Raw genomic sequence first — 21353 nt, 5'->3', positions numbered from 1 at the left:
GGTGAAACACATTTTTCCATAAATAACAAATCAGCTCTCCACAGTTCTCCTTGCTGAGCTTCTTTAGGTGTACAGATTTTAGTATGTTTATCCTATATTATTTGTCTAATATCCACTTATGAAGTGAGTATATACCCTGTGTGTCTTTCTGCTTCTGTGATACCTCACTCAAGGTGATCTTTTCTAGTTCTCATTATTTGCCTGTTCTCGTTTATGTGAAAGACAAAGAGGCTGAGAAAGAAGTTAGGGAAACAACACCCTTCACAATAGACACTAATCAGATAAAATACCTTGGTGTGACTCTAACCAAGCAAGTAAAAAACATGTTTGAAAAAATATATATATATAAACTCGTACAACCACTTTTGAAATCAATCTGGCACTTTCTCAGACAGTTAGGAATACTGCTTCCTCAAGATTCAGCTATACCACTCCTAGGCATATATCCAAAATAGGCTCAAGTGTAACAAGGACATTTGCTCAACCCTGTTCGTAGCACCTTTATTTATAATGGCCAGAATCTGGAAACAACCCAGATGTCCCTCAACTGAAGAATGGATACAGAAATTGAGGTACAATGGAATACTACTCAGCAATTAAAAACAAGGAAATCATGAAATTTGTAGGCAAATTGTGGGAACTAAAAAAGATTATCCTGAGTGAGGTATCCCAGAAGCACAAAGAAGCTTATGCTATATACTCACTTATATATAAATGGATATTAGCTATATAATATAGGATAAACATACTAAAGTTTTTACACCTAAATAACTAAGCAGAGTTACAGAAATTTCCAATTCTCCTTGCCTTTTTATGCTCAAATAAGTCTAAGTGCAGAGGCTTTTCATCTGTATATGGAAAAATCACACAGCCTACTTTGTAAACTATGAGGAAGAAATCCTAGGTTTAGTGGAGTTGTTGTTGGTCTCTGAAGCTGTGATATCAAACAAATCACTTAACCCCTGTGAACCACAGTTCATCTATGTGCTGATAGTCAGGCTGAGTATTGGTCTAAGACACTTTTGATCTTACACAGAGTACATGAGCCAGGGATTTCAGATGTGGAGGAAAACAGGTAAGCTTTATATTGTGTATGGTTTCTTTTAGGGATGCAAAGATACAGGAAATGATGCAGGCGTGGAAGCTCATTTAAAATTCTTCAGAAAAAGGAGGACTAACCATTTCCTAGTTCAATGTATCTATTTATTAACAATTCAACAATATATACAAATATTTCAGCCAAGAAAAAATGTGACTTAAACAAAATATGTCAAACCTAAACTGCTCAGGTAGTTATATATATATATTATTAGAAGCAATAAAATGACAACATGGGGTTCATGTGAAAACCTTTATCCCAAGGAAAAATCTCAGCTTTAATTACATTGTTTGTCAATGTATCATGAATAAAGGCAGCTGAGAATTGTCAGTCCTCCACATAAGTTCCTACTGTCATGCCGTATTTTGAAATACTCATTCTTTATCTGTTTCTTTGTAACACCAAATCTCTTGAAACATGCAGGGTACTTACCAGTGCATTCTCTAGCTTTTGGTATACTATGTATCAGATCAAACTCCTACAACCTAAGTTAGGCTCATACAGCACCAAAGCATTTAGTTCTTATGTTTCCTGAAGACACTAGACCAACTGTGATAGTGCTACTGGCTGGAAATAGACTGTGAATCTGCTGAAATACCCCAATCTGAAGGCACTGCCCTTCTTTGGGTGCTATTACCCAGATGTGTGCATCCTCAGTAATTTGCATATTGAAAACTAGTGTGCAATGTGATGAGAGAGCTTTGTTGGGTAGTTAGGTTGTGAAGGTAAAACCACCAGAAATGGGAATGGTGTCCAAATAAAATCTCTCGAAAGCTTCTGTGACCCTTCTGTCATGTAAACACTGAGAAGAGCAACATATGTGCAGTAGAAAGTGTAACTCACCATGTCCACTGATTTTAAATATACGTACACAACATATACATATATATGTATATGTATATATGTATATTGCCTTTTTCCTTCTGAGCAGAGTTTTAACTGCTTATAGGACATATATTTGCAGGATTCTGTTAGCTTGAGTAGAATGAGACTCTAGGGTTTGCTTTACTTGTAGCAGAATATGGGAACTTGAGAAAGCCTGAGCTAGATCCTAGAATTCAATGTAAAGCCCCAGTTTGAACAATGGCCACTTAACTACTAAATTTTCCAATGTATTTCCCATAGTCAAAACCAACCCCAATAAGAATAAGGCTATCAGTCAATCAATTTATCTATCCTTCAACTGTGTACTCATATCTTTACATCATTATTCATTAGTGAGTTTCATGAATTTGATATTATGATATTTTTATATTACTAAAAGATGGTAAGGTTTTAAATATTAAAAATGATTCCTAAATGCACCATCATTTTTTTTTTCCACAGGAAAATAACTCCACAAGCTTCCATTTAAACTTTCCTGAGGTTCCAAGCAAGATTTTATGTCTTCCAGGAAAAGAGCCAAAAGCCAAGGCTCTTCTCTTTTTTTTCTGGAATAATTCAACATGTTTGATAAATGATCTTGGGAAAAAAAATCACATCAGGTGGTCATGTCCAAGGCAGTCTTCCCTCTTTCAACTTCCTGACTTACTGAATTGCCAAAAAGTTTGCGAGCATTTCAGTGAGATTGATTTTCCCAGTGAGGCCTTTAGATAGGGGAATGACTGATAAATGAGTGACTTGAAAAATTCTCCAGCAAGTATGATATCCAAATTTAACCTTAGAAAATGAGTTGTGAACATTCTGTTCACATTGTTTTTGGAGTAAACCTATTAGCAAAATCTGTTAAAGCTTGGATTAACTCTGGTCTCAAAAAATTTCAAAACTTACAAGCTTTTATTTCCATCCTTCTGTACTTTCTGAAGAGAGGAATTGTGTGATGCTTTTCAGAGCCTGAGAGACATAGACAAAAACAGAATAACACAACCAATAGATCATAATTTGAGACTGTAATGTTCTTTTTTGTTGTTTTTCCCTGGTTGTGATATCAAGGTTATACTGGCTTCACATAAAGAGGTTGGAAGGTTTATATCTTTTTCTATTTTAAAGAACAAAATTGATTAATACTGGCGTTAGTTCCCCTTAAAGGTCTGCTACAATTCTGCTGTGATTCCATGTGGTTCAGTTTGTTGTTGTTGTTAAGAAAGTATTTATTATTGATCCAATTCCATGGCTAGTTGTGGATTTATTCAAATTAATTACTTTATGTTGGCTTAAATTTGGTAGGTCCTATTTATTTTGAAATTACTTACTATATTTTGTTTAGCTTTTCCAATTCAGTGGGATTTTCTGAATTTCATTGATATCTGCTGTATTGTCCTCTTTTCATCTCTCATTTTATCAATAAGGGTCTTTTTCCCCTTTTGGTTCACTTGGCCTTCGGCTGGTCCATACTGTTTCTCTCTTACAGAGCCAATTCTTAGTTTTCTTGATCCTTTGGGCTTTATTTATTTAGTTGTTTCTATTTCAGTAAGGGATCTTGATTGGTTTGCCTGTCTAGAGTTTTGTGGTATGGTTTGTGTTTGTTTTTCTAAAACTTTGAAGAACAACAACAAGCTGCTTATTTGGGATATCTCTGATTTTTAACAACTGTAATAGAAGGACTTTATGATACCATATGTCTTTTACACACACACTGACACAATGATGCTGAGCTTGGACTGCCATTGTGTATGTGTGCGTGTGTGAATGTAAGCACTCAGGTCTAATTGCATGTGTGTGAAAGTCAGAGAACAACTCATTAGTTGGCTGTGTCCAACCATCACCTTAGATCTGGGGGTCCAACTCTGGCCATCATTGCCTCTACCCGCTGAGCCATCTCACCTGCCTATGATATTTTAGCAATGTTTAATTAATAAGATAAGTGGAACAATCTTAGCTGTAAGAACTTGAATCAGTGCTTTCATGCACTGATGTAGTTTAAAAATCAAGGGATGTAGTGCTCACTTAGTCATTGAGTAAAGACATGGTGTGGTCTAGATAATAGTAATTTGCAAGTTTTGGGAGCTAAATAAGCCACGTCAAATTCTCAGATTTTTAACTTTTCCAAATATTAGTGTAGATCAGTTCATCACTTTAATTGACTATGTTTATTATTTTCTCAATTAAAATATAGATGGTATTGTAACCACAGAAAATTTCAAATATCTAAATAACAATGTTCTTTAGGCTTAGATATTTCAAACATCTATTTAATGTTCTTAAATCTCTCTACCTCCCTTCTCATGAATTGACCTTAGGTAGGAGGTTAGTAGGGAAAGGGGATGTAGATCTCTTTGGGCTACTTGCTGGTGATTTTAGGGCTGTTGGGTTCTTTGGGGACATACCAGTCTGTCTTCAGGATGCCAGCAGTCCAGTAAAGCAACAAAGAAGCAGCACCAAACAGCAAGCAACAGCAACGGATGTGGAACCACTCAGCAAAAAATTGCAAGACTGCCAAAATGGCAGAAATCTAAAGTAAATTCATCCAAAGCAGCACGAAAAGTTCTCTGGAGTGGTTCTCTCTACAAAATTAGCAAAGTGACTTGAACTGTTTCAAAGCATGGTGTTGCAAAAAGCATTGTCTTAGGGCATTTATGCCATGTGTGCGTGCTTTTTTTTTATTAATTACACTTTATTCACTTTGTATCCCCCCCATAAGCCCCTCCCGACCTTACCCTCCCTCCCCCCTTCTTTACAAATGCCCCTCCCCAAGTCCACAGATAGGGGAGGTCTTCCTCTGCTTCCTTCTGATCCTAGTCTATCAGGTCTCATCAGGAGTGGCTGCATTGTCATCTCTGTGGCCTGGTAAGGCTGCTTCCCCCTCAGGGGGAGGTGATCAAAGAGCAGGCCAATCAGATTATGTCAGAGGCAGTCCCTCATCCCATTACTATGTAACCCACTTGGACACTAAACTGCCAGGGGCTACATCTGTGCAGGGTTCTATGTTATCTCCATGGTTGCCAACCTGATGGGATTTAGAATTACTATGGAAACAAACTCAATGATCATGTTTTTGAGGTAGTTTCTTGACTAGGTAATTGGGGTGAATAAATCAACTCTACATGTGAGTGCTACCATTTCAATGCTGCAGCCTTGGACTTCATAAAAAGGGGTAAGTGCTAAATGTCATCATTCAGCATTCTTTCATTAGTGAATGCATATACTGTGAAGAGAAGTATTCAACTTCTGTCACCATGCCTTCTCTGCCACAGAGGACTGTAAACCCTGGAATAGGAAGCCAAAATAAACCCTTCCTTCCTGTTACTGTGTGAGTTATCTTACTGCCATAATTAGAAAAATAAGTAAGATATAAAATGTCAAAAATAGAATTCATTGACATCACAAATTTTACTACCACCCTTAAACAACTGGCCTTATAGAATGATGAAATGACCTTTTAAAAACACCAACTGTTCTCGGTGGCCTAGTGTGGGACATAGATCATGAGTCTCCAGAAAGTTTTAACTGCTCTGAATCAACATCTAATGTACAATATTGTTCCTATCACAGGCATGATTCCTATCTAGATATGAAGAAGTGTAAATGAGAATTCATCATTGTCACTTGTTTTTGCTTCCTGCTCCCACAATGTTGTGTTCTTCTGGTCTAGTGGTTCTAGTTAAGAAAGGGAAGGCACACAAACTTTCCAAACTTTTTTGAACTGGAAAATAAGATTTCTTTATGGCTGCCTGTGTTCCAGAAGCCCTGATTCAAGATGGTAAGGAGTTGCAATGGTAGAAGATCTGGTTATTCAAGGCAGTCTTGGGTAAACTGGATTACTTTTCCATGATGAATTGAGAGGTAAAGTATGTCTAGAGTGTAAGAGATACTTTTAGGCAGCTCTTGGTGTTTTTATGTTCCATTATTAACTTCAATAGGAAACCATTCTAGGCATGATGATAAATACCTCCACACTCTTCAGTCATGAAGGTTTGGGAAACACGTGCTAAGATAAAGAATCAAGATCTGATGAGGTACTTGTTGAGGGTTGAAGAAACACAGAATGGGTGGTATATATATGGCCAATTGCAAAAAAATATATAATGAGGATTACAACTGTCATGTATATTTATGTCTTATTTATTTAGAATATGTATGTGCATACCATACAAATATGTTAAGCAGGTATATGTCTGTCTTTTATTCCCTTTTTGTTTACTATGTATTATAACATCAATTGAGATTATACTAGTATTTAAATGATGATAAATCTATATTATCACATTTAGTTTATGGCAGCTTCAAGTATCCCTCAAAGGATTTTCCTATATATTCTGGGTGACAAATTGTGAAATTTAGTCGTAATGAGGGATAATTGAATCATTATAGGTAGAATAACACCATTAATCTTGTCTTCATATGGAAATTAAACACGATATAGAGAAATGTAGCTATGTATCAAATTGACAAGGGTTGGATCTATCATAGTTAGTATTGAATGTCAATTTGTTAGATCTGTAATCAACTAGTAAACATTCCTTTGGGCAGGTTTTAAGGGTATTTAAAAAATATATTAAGTGAGAAAAGAAAGGCCTTCCTCAGGAAGGACAGCGGCTTCCAACAGCAGCTCAGCTAGATGTTTGACGAAAACTTTGCGCTACTTTTTTTGTCTGCCTCCATTTTCTGCTATTGAGCAGGTCAGTTTCTCACAGTTGCTACTACTAGCGCCCATTCTTGACATCAGGCCCCAGCATCTTGAGGTTTGAAATGTAAACTGAAGCTCAGGTTTCCAGGAATCCTCCAGGCCTTCAGGGCCCTGTTGGTACTGCTTAATCATCTAGCTTAATAGCTGAGAAGCTACTGGGCTCTCAGTCTCTGTTGCACAGGGACATCCATTGTTGGGTTAATCAACCCATATCTTATAAATCAATGAGGTATATGTTTTTGTTATATACGTATGTGTATATATGTATATGTATATATATATATATATATGACAAATATATATATTGCCAAATATATATCTGACATATATACGACAAAAATATATTCTACATTGACATGTATATATATCTTTTGTAACATATATTCATTCTACCAGTTCTTTTGAAAACCCAGGCCAACACAACAATCTTTTAATCTTTGTAAGAACTCTTAAGGGACCACACCCAGAGACAAATATCTACAGGCAATTAAGGATTTAAAAAGACTGGACTGCATGAAAGAGGGGAATTAGTCTTCCTCAAGGATAAGCCCTGTCATTTGTTATTCCATACCAAGTGATTACTTTATAAAATATATACATAAAAGCAATACCAAAGCAAGTCAGGTTACACTTGAGTATTTATTCATATGAATATGTGTATTTGTGTAACAACAAAAATTAAATAGAAAGAGGCCATGAACTTGAGAAGGAACAAAGAAAGAGGCATGAGAAAATTTGATTGTGAAATGATTAATTAAAATAAAATTTAAAAAGAAAGGTACAATAGTATATACTGCATTACTTTTGGTTCTGTGTCTTTGGATCAGGATGTTCTGCTTGATAGGCATTGTCTGTACCAATGAGGTATAACTTTAGTATCAATAAACAATTCTAAACATATACTTGCACAAAAATATACAGATCTTGTTAGGCTTGTCTTAACTATAGAGTGCAACCTTGTAAGAAGTATACAGGCATTCACATTCCTACTATCATTACTGCTTCATTATTTGGTAGTAGATTACAGTTGCAGTATTTTGCTTTTCATTGGAAGGAACAGACACATGTAATTGTGAATATTCTTAAGAAATCATGAAATTTATGAGGACAGATTTTTAAAACAAATGCTTTTTGATAGATCATATATTCTCTTTCTAATATCCTGACATCTATAAGCATTCCAAACGAAACACACATATCTCAATATTTCAAAGCTCATATCCACAAATGAGAGGAAACACACAGTATTTGTCTTTCTGGGTCTGGACTGCATCACTTGAAATTTGTTTTCCATCACTTATCTGCAAATTTCATTTTCCTTAACAGCTGGATAATATCCCATTCCTTAAATGTACCACATTTTTATTATCTACATATCTGTTAATGGTTACCAGTATTAGAGTTGTTGACTAATAAGGTCCTATAGATCACAAAGTATTACATGCTTCTGGAACTTGACAGTAAATTGAAGCTGCTGAGACCACCAGCAGCTGTAAAATAAGGAGAGATCAACCAGTACAACCCTCTGGCATCATCAATATTAGGCTGGATATATAGTCCCAAACTTTGTTATATAAATGAGCTGAGGTAATAAAAAAATATTAATTATTAGTTTTACTTAGCTGTCTACCCTGCATACCACAATAAAGACTTGGCTTGCAAGTCAAGTTCCCTGGTGCAGTAGTGATACAGATATTATGGGAGTAGCCAATCACTTTTTAGTTGGATTTAAATCCTGCTCCACACAATAAAAATAATACCTGCACCATTATTGGGCCAAGAGCCTGTGGCCAGACAGGTCATTGGTCAAAGGTAGGACCTAGTACTGTTACTTTGTAAAAAGGACACGGTAGGAAACTGTCTCCTAATAATTTATCTCAAACCTCATCAGAGAATCTTCTTTTTGCCATACATGGCGAACTGATGAAGGTGCAGAGATTAAGAGATAATCATACTAAAATCTTTATACCTAAATAAGCTAATCAAGAAAGAGGACCCTGTGTAAAATGATCAATCCTCACTCAGAAGGGCAAACAGGGTAGACAATGGAAGAGGGAGAAAACAGTGAAAAGGACAGGAGCCTACCACAGAGGGCCTCTGAAAGATTCTACCCAGCAGGGTATCAAAGCAGATGCTGAGACTCATAGCCAAACTTTGGGCAGAGTGTAGTGAATCTTATGAAAGAAGGGGGAGATAGAAAGACCTGGATGGGACAGGAGTTCACAAGGAGAGCAACAGAACCAAAATATCTGGGCAAAGGGATTTTTTCTGAGACTGAAACTCCAACCAAGGACTATGAATGCGACAACCTAGAACCACTGCACAGATGTAGCCCATTGTAGCTCAGTATCCAAGTGGGTACCCTAATAATGGGAAGAGGGACTGTCTCTGACATGAACTCAGTGGCTGACTTTTTGATCACCTCCCTCTGATGGGGGAGTAGTCTTACAGGGCCACAGAGGAAGAAAATGCTGCCAGTCCTGATGAGACCTGATAGGCTAGGGTCAGAGGGAAAGGGAGGAGGAGTGCCCCTATCAGTGGACTTGGAGAAAGGCTTAGGTATCATTTTGGGCTAGGAGGCAGAAAGAGTATAAGAACTAGATGCTGTAGATTACTGCAAGGAAGACTCTGCCCAGTAGGTGATCTAAGCAGATGCAGAGCCTCACAGCCAAACTTTGCACAGAGCACAGGAATCTTATGGAAGAAGCAGGAGATAGAAGGGCCCAGAGGGGTCAGGAGCCATACAAGGAGGCCAAAAAAAAAAAAAAAAAAAAAAAACAAACAAACAAAAAAAAACAAAAACAAAAACAAAACGAAAACAAAAAAAGCTGGGCCCATGGGGGAGGCTGCAGAGACTGATTCATCAGCCAAAGACCATTCATAGAGAGCACAGATCTCAGATATAGCCCACAGACAGCTCAGTCTCCATGTGGATTCAGGTGGGATGACCTAGCTAGCCCACAGAGGAAGACGATCCAGGCAGTCCTAATGGGACCTGATAGGGTAGGGTCAGACAGTAGGGCAGCTGGACCTCCCCTATCGAGGACTAGGGAAAGAAAGTAGGAGGAAAAGAGTGAGGGAGGGTGGGAATGGGAGGAAATGAGGGAGCTACAACCATGATACAAAGTAAATAAATTGTAATTAATAATAATAATAATAAAATAGGTGTGCCCAGAAACAACAATGTAGTTGTATTTATGAACTTATAGTGGTTGTGAGATCATGCACAAGATCAGTTCCAAGTCAAGCCATTAAAAAAAAATCACCATAGAGAGAGCCAGAGGAGCTGTTGGTACCTGATAACTATCAGGGTAAAGAGTGTTAGCATTCCTTAAGGGCATGGCCCCTGGTAGGTTTAACATATTTCAGTAAATGATCATATACCCACAAGTATGTCGTCATCACTAATTAAAATGGATTTAATTTATTAAATAAATTAGAACACCAAATTTTGAACCTGGGAAGAGCTGGTGGAATGGATATGTAATCATAACTGGATACACTAATTTATCAAAGTATAAATATATGTAACAGATTATTATTTAGTTGTTGAAAACATCTTCCTTTTATAGAGTGTACAATCCCATACATTCCTTTTAGAACATCTTTTTCTATTAAAACTGAATTTATATCTGACAGATGATGAATTATTGGACAATGAGGGAGGACAAGAAGTCTTAAAGCATTCAAATTTACAGGCAATTTAGTCACTAGTTGTCATTAAATGTTCACTTTTTGTAAATAATAAAGCATCCCACAGTATAGAATCAGAAAAAGAACTAAAGAATTTTTCTAAAAGATTTCGACATGTAATAGAGTAAAAATCTTCAAGATAACACATACAAATATAATTAGTCTAAAAAGAGAGAAACTTTAGTGTTTTAGAAAACATTTAGCAGAGCTAACTGAGGAAATACAGTTAAGCTTGGTGGATTTTATATATAAAATTGTGTCTCCCATATTCGTATGTTGATGAGCTCACTTCTAGTGCCTAAGAATGTGACTGCTTCAGAAAATCTGTACAAATTCCATTGAAGTAAATTAGATGTGCATGGGTTCTCTATCAGTGTTACTGTCTTCTTATGAGGAGGTAAAGTGCAGAGGAAGACAATGCAGCCAGTCCTGAGGAGACCTGATAGGCTAGGGTCAAATAGAAGGGAAGGAAGACTTCATCTATCAGTGGACTAGGGAAGGGGCAAAGAGGGAAAAGAGGGAGGAAAGGTGGGATTGGGAGGAGACAAGGGAGGGTGACACAGCCAGGATGCAAACTGAATAAATTGTAATAATTGATAATAATAAAAAAGAAGGGAAGGTGAAGAGGAATTAGCATAAACAGATAACATATGAAATGACTGTAAGCTAGGATGGGAGGCATCAGGGTGGAGCAGCTTCACTTACCCCCAATTCTTGTATTTCTAGATAAATTTGTATCACTTAAGGGATGCACATTTGTTATGTTGTTAATGCAAGCCCAGTCTAGAGAAGATGAGTGGAAACACTGGCTAATATGCTTAGCACAAGTTGTCATTGTTTGGAAATATTTAACTGGGAAGAAGGCCTCATGAAGGAGATAGATATAGTAGAATGAGAGGAAATGGTTAAGTATGTGTGCTTACATTAAGAAAACACCAGGTATCTTCAGGGCTGGCTGCGAAGTCCTCTTCTGTGGCCTAGCAGAATTGCTCCTTCCTTGCGGGGTGGGAAGTCAAAGAGCCTGCCATTGAGTTCCTGTCAGAGATAGTCCCTGTTCCCCTTACTATGGGAAACTAATTGGTTATTGAGCTACCACGAGCTTCTTCCGAGTAAAGGTTCTAGATCATATCCATACATGGTCCTTGGTTGGAAAAACAGTTTCAGAAAAAAACCCTCTGCCCAGATATATTTGGTCCTTGTGGGGCTCCTATCCCTTCTCTGTCATACTAGCTCCCTTTCTGCCGAAGGTTTGGTCATGAGTCTCAGTATCTGTTTTGAAACACTGTTTGGTAGGGTCTTGAAGATACCTGATAAAACAGGGCCAGACAAAAGAGGAGGAGGTCCTCCCCAATCTTTGAACTTGGAAAAGGGCAGGGAGAAGCTGAAGGAGGGAGGGTGGGATTGGGAGGGAATAAAGGAGCTGGATACTGCTGGGATACAGAGTTAATAAAATGTAACTAATAATAATAAACAATAAAAAATATATGTATCAGTAGCATAACAACACAAAGACTTAGAGAAAAACTTTACAATTGATAAATGCTGCTGAATAAAGTGATGTCTTTACAGAAAAAAAAAAGAAAACACCAGGAAAAAAAAAAAGAAGCGAATTTGCATTTAAGTAAACATTGACACTCCAGTCATAATGGCAGAAAAATGAGCTGAAAAGTACTTCACACAAACACACACAAGGAAAATAAAAATGCAAGATACAAAAGTGTGGAGTAGACTTAAGCACTGCTGGTAGGAGAGAACATTTCTGTAGTTGCAGAAAATTATATGATCCAATCATATAACTATTTTAACTATTTTAAATACTTGCATTCTAAATCAGTAGCTTGCACAGCTATGTTTATGGCAATTCTATTCACAATAGCCAAGATATGGAGCCAACTTGTCAACAGATGTATAGATACAACAATCAGTGGCATATTTACATGACAGAGTTTTACTTGATTATAGAATAAGGGAGTGATAGTTATATCATTTCTTTAGAAAATGGGTTAAGCTGGAAATAAACCTGTCAAGACTCAGAAAGTTCACATTCTCTTTCATGTATGATATCTAGACTGAAATAAATATTAGTAAAAATATTACAAACTGAAGTGGAAATATTTGTGGGTAGTAAGGAGGGCAGTGGGGGATGGACACTGAACAAGAACGGTCAATGGGAGGTGAATAAAATGATTTTCAACTATGGGAGGGTCATAATGAAATCCACAACATCATATGTTAACAAACCCAGTACTTTATTCTATGAATGAAAACTACTGAATCACGTATATGGCAGCTATGGTCCATCATCACATGTGTTGGAGTCATGATCTTTCCAATAAAAGGCTTTCGGTTTGTAGAAAAGAAGAAGAAGAAGAAGAAAAAAAAAATTGAAAATCACAATTTAACTCAGTGAATTGAAGTCTTGTTCGTTGCTTTCTGTTTCCATGTGGCATAAACTACAACTCTATTGTAGTCCTCATCTCTCATCCTGGGAAACTTCTCTTTGCAATCTACTGAAACCGTTACAGAAAAACTATAACCAAGTAAAAGGCAGAACTATGAGGCACAACAACAACAACAACAACAAATGGATACAGTGAAATACAACTCCTCTACTCAACATTTAGGAAACATTGAAGAAGACGGAGCAGAAAGATTGTAAGAGATGGAAGATCCGGAAGTTTACTATAAGATTTTGTCTCTCAGGAATGTCAGCTACACCATAAAGTCTCACAGACACGACTGCTTAAACAGCAGCTGAACAAGGACAACAGAGATGCTAAACTGGACATGGAGAATCCCTCAAGGAGGCCTCAACCCTCCAGAAAGAACTATAGGCAACTAAGCAGTGAAGTGCATGGGAGAAATAGTCCTCCCCAGGGATGAACACTCCAGTCAGTTACTCAACACCAAATGATCAGCCCTGAAAACATACATGCAAGGGACATTACACAGGTTGAGAAGGTTGCAATTATCTATTTAAGAATATATATGTATATACATATGCTTATGTGGATGTAAAAATAAGTAGTGGGAAAGAGGCAGTCAACTTGAAAGAGAGTGGGCAGGAGTGGGAAGGCTATGGGAGGGCTTTAAGGGAGGTAAAGGAAGGGAGAAGTGATGTACTTATATTCTCAAAAAATGAGAGGAATGCAAAAACATATATTTAGCCAGGCATGCTATATTTGGACACATGCATGAATCATTGACTTTATTTCTTTTAGAATGCAGAATGCTCTTTACATTAAAGTATGTTAGGAGATATATGAATGAGAACTGCTGAGACGTTGCAAAGCTGTTTCCAGTATAGGATATAGGAATCTTTTTTTTTTTCCTAATATACAAGCAGTTTTCCACTTTTTAGTAGAAATCTGAAAAATGGATTTTTTTACTATGTTTACTTTGTTAATATTTCTAAATATCGAAATAATACCATCAAGACTGTGAAAGACATATTTGGTAATGTGTTTCTCATTGTATTGTCAGTTTGGGGGGGCGTGGTAGGAGCACAATAAAAAATATTCAATTAAATTGAACCGATTGGTATTGACCAGTGCTGAGATTGGTTTGTCCATATCTTAGTCAAGGTTTTATTCCCTGGAGCAAAGTTTAACATTCTGTTTTCTGCAGGCTGAATACTGTGTAAAAGGACGAGAGGATCAGTTCCCTTCTTAAACGCCCTCAGGGTTCTAACTTATTATTATCTCATACCAGATTAAGACATTTACAGATTCAGTGTTAGCTCCAACCTTAAAGGTGTTCGGACTAGTCCTGACATTGCTTTGTTTTGTTCATTTCAAATGCAGTACTTGGGTGCCTGCTAGGTCTCCAGCCTCTTGTGATTTGTGACTTTTACAAAGCATCTTGAATGCCAATTCACACCTGGCTCAAATCTTTGTAAACTTTCACCAGAAAAAAATAACACCTGACTGATGTTAATATTTCAAATGAGGTCTTTGAAGGAAATCCCTAGTAAATTTCATATCTGGGACAAATAAGTGAAGTGCTGTTGAACGGAAAAATGAGTTAGAATGGTGATCATTCCATAGTTAGAGGAAGAATCCAGGTCAATAAGTGAAAAAGATGACCTTTCTGCAACTTTCAGTAAAAACAGCAACTGTGATTAAGCACAGGTTTTTGTTTTTATTTTTTATTTTATTTTTCTAAAGCTAAAGATATTCACAGTTTCAGAAATTATGCTATACAAAAAAATGTGTCCTAGATGGCAGTCTAAGTTCCCTTTTTAACCGATGTCTCAGGATGCTGTTTGTTTCCCATTCCAAGAGTATGGGAGGAAAAATACTATTCAGCATTTTGCCAAATAAATGCTGAATTATTATTGTCCAGTGTCCCAGTGCATAAACAATGAATTGGATTCAGCCAGCAATTGTCCTTTACTTAAAGTATAAGTATATAATCAATATGAGGACATATTTGGGAGACACCCTTAATATCAAAGACAAAACAAATTTGAGTGTTAGATAAAAAGAGAATACAAATAAAGAAAAGCATCCACAAATTGTCTTCAAAGAAACATGAGAAGTAAGAATAAAGTGAAGTTTTGGAGAGATTCTTCAGTGGGTATAAGCACTTTCACTAAGCCTGAAAACCTGCCTTCCGTACGTGGGACCCACGTGTTGGAGGGAAAGAACTGACTCCTCAAACTAGGCTCCCCATATCCTTCAACATAAAGAGATGATGAAATTAAGGGTCAAAATAGGACACACAGATCATGAATGTTTAACAATAATAATGCATTAACTGCAAGAAAATTGTGTCCAGGAATAAAAGTAACCTGCCATAGTATGTGGTTCATTTAGGGCAGATGCCATGTAATAATCATAGTTATGTTATGTTATGTTATGTTATGTTATGTTATGTTATGTTATGTTATGTTATGTTATGTATGTCATGTCATGTCATGTCATGTCATGTTATAGTAATATAAATATCCACCTTACCAAAATAATGATTTAGGTATAATGGCAGGATAGCGTACAAAGAGAAGGAATATGATCTCTTTTTTTTGAATGAAAGTGATGGCAAATAATGTAAAAGGAAAACAAAAGTAATAGACAGGAAAATAAATAATAAGAACCTTAAGAATTATGTGTGTTTGCTCTGTGAATGAGAAACATTATGGGATGTGATGATGAACCTGGTACCTTGGACAGGAGTTATTTTCTTTTTGGTAGTGCAAGCTAAATAAAAACTTGCATTTCAGCTAATATGTGTGGCTTATACTAATTGCTGACCCCTGAGTCAGTATCAATAGGAGCTGCACATAACTGGAGCCACATTTTCAGTTTCTGAAAAGCATGCACAAATCCAACCAAGTGTTCTCACCTTTCTGGTCAGTTACTTTTCCTAATCTGCATTTTCCTTAATCTTGGGGTTTAGGCTATGAATCCACAGAGATCTTTGGGCTCTTTTATAAGAATGGTCTACATTTTGCTATTTAATTTAGCTTCAAGTATGAATTCTACCTCCAAACTTAATGGTGCTTTGCATCCTGTGATTTGTACTATGGTAGAAGACTTCTGTGGTGAGAATATTTGGTCGGGCTTAGCGACTACAGATAAACTGTCTGGGATTCAGAAATGTGCCACTCGTAACTTAGTTCACACATGAGAAAAATAATCCTTCTACTTTGGTAACAGAAATAGAAGACAAAGTTTTAACCAGATTCAGTAAGGACAAAGTAAGAAGGAAAGGACTATGAGTTTCCCAAAGGGTCATCCTTCAGGACTGCTCACTATGGAAAAACAACCCTCACTGTCATTGCTCTTGGGTGTTTCCTGCAGGTCTAGCCAGGCTGTTTAAAGCTCTCTTCCACAGTCTAAAAAAGTTCTAAAGTCATGACACCTGCACTCGGTATTTATATTCCTTCTCAATTCTCTGATTTTTCAATTTAATATTTTAGTTTTCTGGCCAGAGAATCCTTTTTAAAATGTTAATTTATTTGTTTGTTAATTCTTTGATGGTTTTATTAATGTAGATAATCCTTTCTGGGTATCCTCTTCTTCAGCCTTTGCTAGCTCCCTCCCATTCCTATCAAGCAAGCCTCCTCACTGCCTGTAGCTTTCTAGACTTATTTGTTTTCACTGTGTAATGCATTTGGTTTAATCAAGGCCATCTGTGGGACTAGCCATTGGAACATGGTGGTATTACTAGGGGGTATACAATTGAAGGCAATGGCTTCTCCTTTCCCTGAATCTGTCCATAGTCAATAGTTCACTGGTGAAGAGTGGCCCCCTGCCCCAATCATGCCTATACCCCCTCCCTCCTTAAACAAATGTTTCCACTCCCATGTTCTCTTTTTCTTCTTTTATATAACCAATAATCTACTACTGACATTCCCTTGAGGCATTACACTCCCTTTGACCTCTTCCTCAATTTTCTGTCTCCTACAGGAACTCTACATTGAATATCCAAACTTAAATACTTGAATGTAAGATTCACTATTGAGAGAGACCATTGGTATCGTTTTTCCTCATCTGGAGTACCTCACTCTGCATAATTTTTCCAGTTTGATTAATTCACCTTCAAATTTCATTGTCTTTAAAGCTGACTAAAACTCCATTGTAGTGCTTAGCCTTGCATCCTGAGTGTAACATTTTAGGTTTTTATGGTAGCCAACCATGCTTGGGGAGACTGTCCTGCTTCAATGGCTGAAAAGGCCTGAATGGTCATGGCTGCATTACGCTGTTGTGAGACTGTAATCTTGCATATATACCACAGGCAAACCAAGGAGACCAACACCAGAAGGCCTGCTAATGCTCCCATGCCTGCCCATTCCTTCAGATGATTCATGGCTGCATCAATCCCGCTTCTGAGAAAAAGGTATCGTATGGGTCTGATGCTCTTTGGGTGGATGACACCTAAATGAACATCAGTACAAAGTCCCAATTTATTTCTAATATCAGAGATCAGACCTCTACTCTTGCCTGATGCGTCTAAGACAAAAAGGGGGAACTGTAGAGAGCTGCGTAATGCCGCGCCTTAAAGATGGAGCTGGTTTCCACCTTCCACCTTCCCGATGGTGAGTGCTCTCTGTCAGGAACAACTCCACATTTGGCTAAGGCTGAGGATCTGGCTTGCTCCATGTATGTGGACCTATCTGCATTGCCCACGTGGCATGCTGGGATTGGCTACCCAGAGGCCATTTAAGCTGTGGGCTGGCTTTCCCCAGGGTCAGATTGTTCAAGGTTCCTGAATAAACTGCATTGAAAAAAAAAACAAAAAAAAACTCCATTGTATACATACACTACCACAATTTCATTATCTGTTTATCAGCTGGTGGATACCCAGGCTGATTACATTCCCTACCTATTGTGACTAACGTGGCAAGGAACACGGATGAGCAGTTATCTCAGTTGTATGATAATATCCTCTGGATAAATGCCAGGTGTGAAAAAATCACTACCTTATATGGAAGTTCTATTCACATTTTTGAAGAAACTTCACATAAATTTCCATCATTGCTGTGCCAATTTTTACTCATACCAATGGTGAATAACAGGTCCTCTTTTTCCACAGCCACCTTGATGTTTCTGTATTTATGACTGGGTGATGATAGCCCTTTTGGCTGGAGTGAAATACAAACTCAAAGTAGATTTCATTTTCAGTTTCCTGATGGCTAATGATGTTGAACAGTTTTATAGCCATTTATATTCTTCATTTTAGAATCCTCTGCAATGACCTTACATCTTATTTTTAGTTGAGTTATTTCTTTTTCTGATGATTTGTTTTGTTTTGTATTCTTTATGTATTTGAGATATTAATCCTTTCTTAGACTTACAGTTGTTGAGGATTTTCTATGTTTCTGTAAGCTGCCTCTACACTTGATTGTTTTCTTTAGTGTTCAGAAGATTTTTCAGCTCCATGATGTCCCAGTTCTAGCCAGAATTTTGTAGATCTAGTATTACTGAAGCACAATCATGTTCTTTTCTGAATGTGTTTAAATACCCGCATGTACATGTTCACATGTGCAAGTGTGCTTAGAGGGGGGTTAGCAAGGGAAGTAACAAATTCTTAGATGTGGAGGGGAAGATACTTCTTGAATTTAAACAGGCCTTAACATTGTTTTTCATATATTAATGGAATCTTTGTTTCCATTGTAATCTTGTCTGAAACTGTCAGTTCCTGAATTATTTATTACACACCAGGTGCTTTAGGAGAGTCTATGTCTTTTTCATTGTACACTAGGACTCAGAATTCTTGAATGTCTGAAATCAATTGCCATGTTCTTTCATTTTCAGCTTCTAGCATGTTTCTCTCTTTGTTTTTTGTATTTATTTAAGTTGTTTAAATGTCAGTTTTTAGTGAAATTTCATGAAGAAATGAAGGCTGCTGCTGCTTTATCCTTGATATCTTTAACTAGTCACAATAGTTCAATTTTCTAAAATGCACTTTATTCAAGTGACAGCTAAATGTAAACCATCTAATACTCTTTATTTTCTCTTTAATTAACTGGTTGGAGTTTTAATTTTCATTATTCTTTAAAAATGAAATAAAATATTATGAGCCTTTATTGCCACACATAATACACACATATGATTACATATAACATTTCTGTTTTGAAAAAAATCAGATTCCATATCTATGGAAATGTTACTCCTCTTAATTCCATTTATAGACTTTTTAAAATTTAAATTTAAATCTTTTAAATTTAATTAAAGTTTATTCATTTTTTATCTCAACTGTAGTCCCCTCTCTTATGCCCTCCCAATCCCACCCTCTGTCCTTCATCTCCTCCTATGTCCCTCTCCAAGTCTACAGACAGGGGAGGTCCTCCTCCCCTTCCATCTGACCCTAGACTAACAGGTCTCATCAGGACTGGCTGCATTGTCCTGCTCTTTGGCCTGGTAAGGCTGTTTCCTCCTCAGGGGTTAGGTGATCAAAGAGCCAGCCACTGAGTTCATGTCAGAGACAGTCCCTGTTTCCCTTACTAGGGAAATCCACTTGGATACTGAGCTGCCATGGGCTACATCTCTGCAGGAGTTCTAGGTTATCTCCATGCATGGTCCTTTGTTGAATTATCAGTATCAGAAAAGTTCCCTGGGCCCTTGATGAGACTTTTTCTACAACGAATTTTGAGCTGTCATCATGCTTAACATGAATCCAATTTGAAACTTCTGTCCCTGTGCTCATTGCTTATTTCCTTTGCCGCCTGCAAATTATGTTTTCTTGCTGTAGTAATTCATTGTTTAATGTTGTAAGCAAAGGAAGGGCATGGTATTTTCTCTCCCCTCTTCACCTGGAATTCATTTTGTTTAATTTTATGTGTCATCGCCTACCTGGCTAATGAAAGGTTTTGATGTAATAATTTCCTGGGAATTTTGAATACCTAAATGAGAGCACAAACCCTGTAACTTATTCTTAAAAAGTGGAATTGTGTGTGGCATATATTAACTACAAATATGTTGAAATGACTTTCATGGTGATAATCTGTAGCCTTTGTGAACTATGGAGTGGATGTGACAAAATACAGCCACACAAGGACAGCAAACTGATGCATAGTAACAACACAGATATTCACAAAAATGTGAAAGAATGGTGTTCTAATGGAAGGGTAGATTATACAAGGTTGACAGATTGTATCTGGCACCAGAAATGTGGCGTTTTGTGCTTCTGTTTACAAGAGGTGATGTTTATGAAGCTTTGAGTCAGGTTTGCAAATTATAAACAGCAGTTGGAGATCAAATGAATCAAAGAAGAATTAATATCATTTGAATCATATATGGAAAATTTGAAAAGATTAAAAAACCTATGCATCAATATTTATTTTGAAAAACTAACATTTTTAATACTGAAAAATCTGAGTCAGATGGAAATTACAGCACTTATGAATCATGTGTACATCATTCTTTTATCATAGCCCAAATAATGGGCTCTCAGATCTTTTCAGATGCAGCAGTAGTGTATGTGAAATTAGAATTAAAATAAGAGATCGTAGCATAATTACATACTTTAGCTAGTTCAGTGAGCAGAAATTGTTGGCACCGTCTTGCCAGATTTTTCCAACTGAAGCTGCCATGTTTTGTATTATGAGCAGCTCAGCAGCTTTCTGCATCTGTCCCTCCCCTCCAATAATTAGACTGTCTGTTGCAGACAAATCTGACTCTTTTTTCCCCAGCCAACTGCTATAAATGCCAAGTCAAAATATGAATAAGAAGAAAACAAGATGTTCTACAAACACATGCCACTTTATTGGGCAAAACCCCCACACGAAAGGTGAATCTGCTCTCAGTTTCCAGTAGAGGGGATAGAAGTGAGGCCTGGAGAATGAGGCTGTAAAAGGGTCAGACTGATGCAATTGTCTTTGTTGGCTGTAACAGAGCAGGGACTGATTCTTCCCTAGTGTAATCTTGCTTCCACACTACAGCCAACACAGATTTATGATTACATGTTCTCCTATTACAAAAGGAGTGATAATCACAGCAGAGGAAACTAAAGAGACAAGTGAGCCATGAACTGTTGTAGTAATGTACTGCCGTGTGTGCTTCATATTCCTCTGGAGGATTTGGACCATTATGCTTACTGGCTGGCAACAGTGTCAAGTTTTAGGCACTTTAATACTCTGAAACAATATTGAGTAAAATTGTTTTTACAGAATTACAATATTATCTACCAGCATTTGTCATGTTGCTTAGACATAACAGCTCAAGGTTTTTGTTGTGTTTGATTGCTTGCTTGCTTGCTTGTTTTTTGAGAGAGGACTGTCCTGGTACTCCCTCTGTAGACCAGGCTAGCCTTGAAATCAGAGATCCTATATCCCCTGCCTCCTGGGTGCTTGGATTAAAGGCATGTCAAGTAACAGTTGAAGTTTTATGTGATGTCTTTCTCCAGATTGTTACCCTAGTCAAAAACACTGATCTCCAAAATAAACAGGATCTTAAAGATCATGTGTGCCAGCAGGGGTGATAACAAAGTCATGAAGTAGTAAATCTCTGGACAGATAAGCTAAAAGTGATAAGATGCGTCAGTTATGAAGGA

The sequence above is a fragment of the Meriones unguiculatus genome, chromosome 3 (genome assembly GCF_030254825.1).
Source record: "Meriones unguiculatus strain TT.TT164.6M chromosome 3, Bangor_MerUng_6.1, whole genome shotgun sequence".
Lineage (NCBI taxonomy): Eukaryota > Metazoa > Chordata > Mammalia > Rodentia > Muridae > Meriones > Meriones unguiculatus.
The sequence above is the reverse complement of the archived record's forward strand: the minus strand, read 5'-3'. Positions refer to the sequence as shown.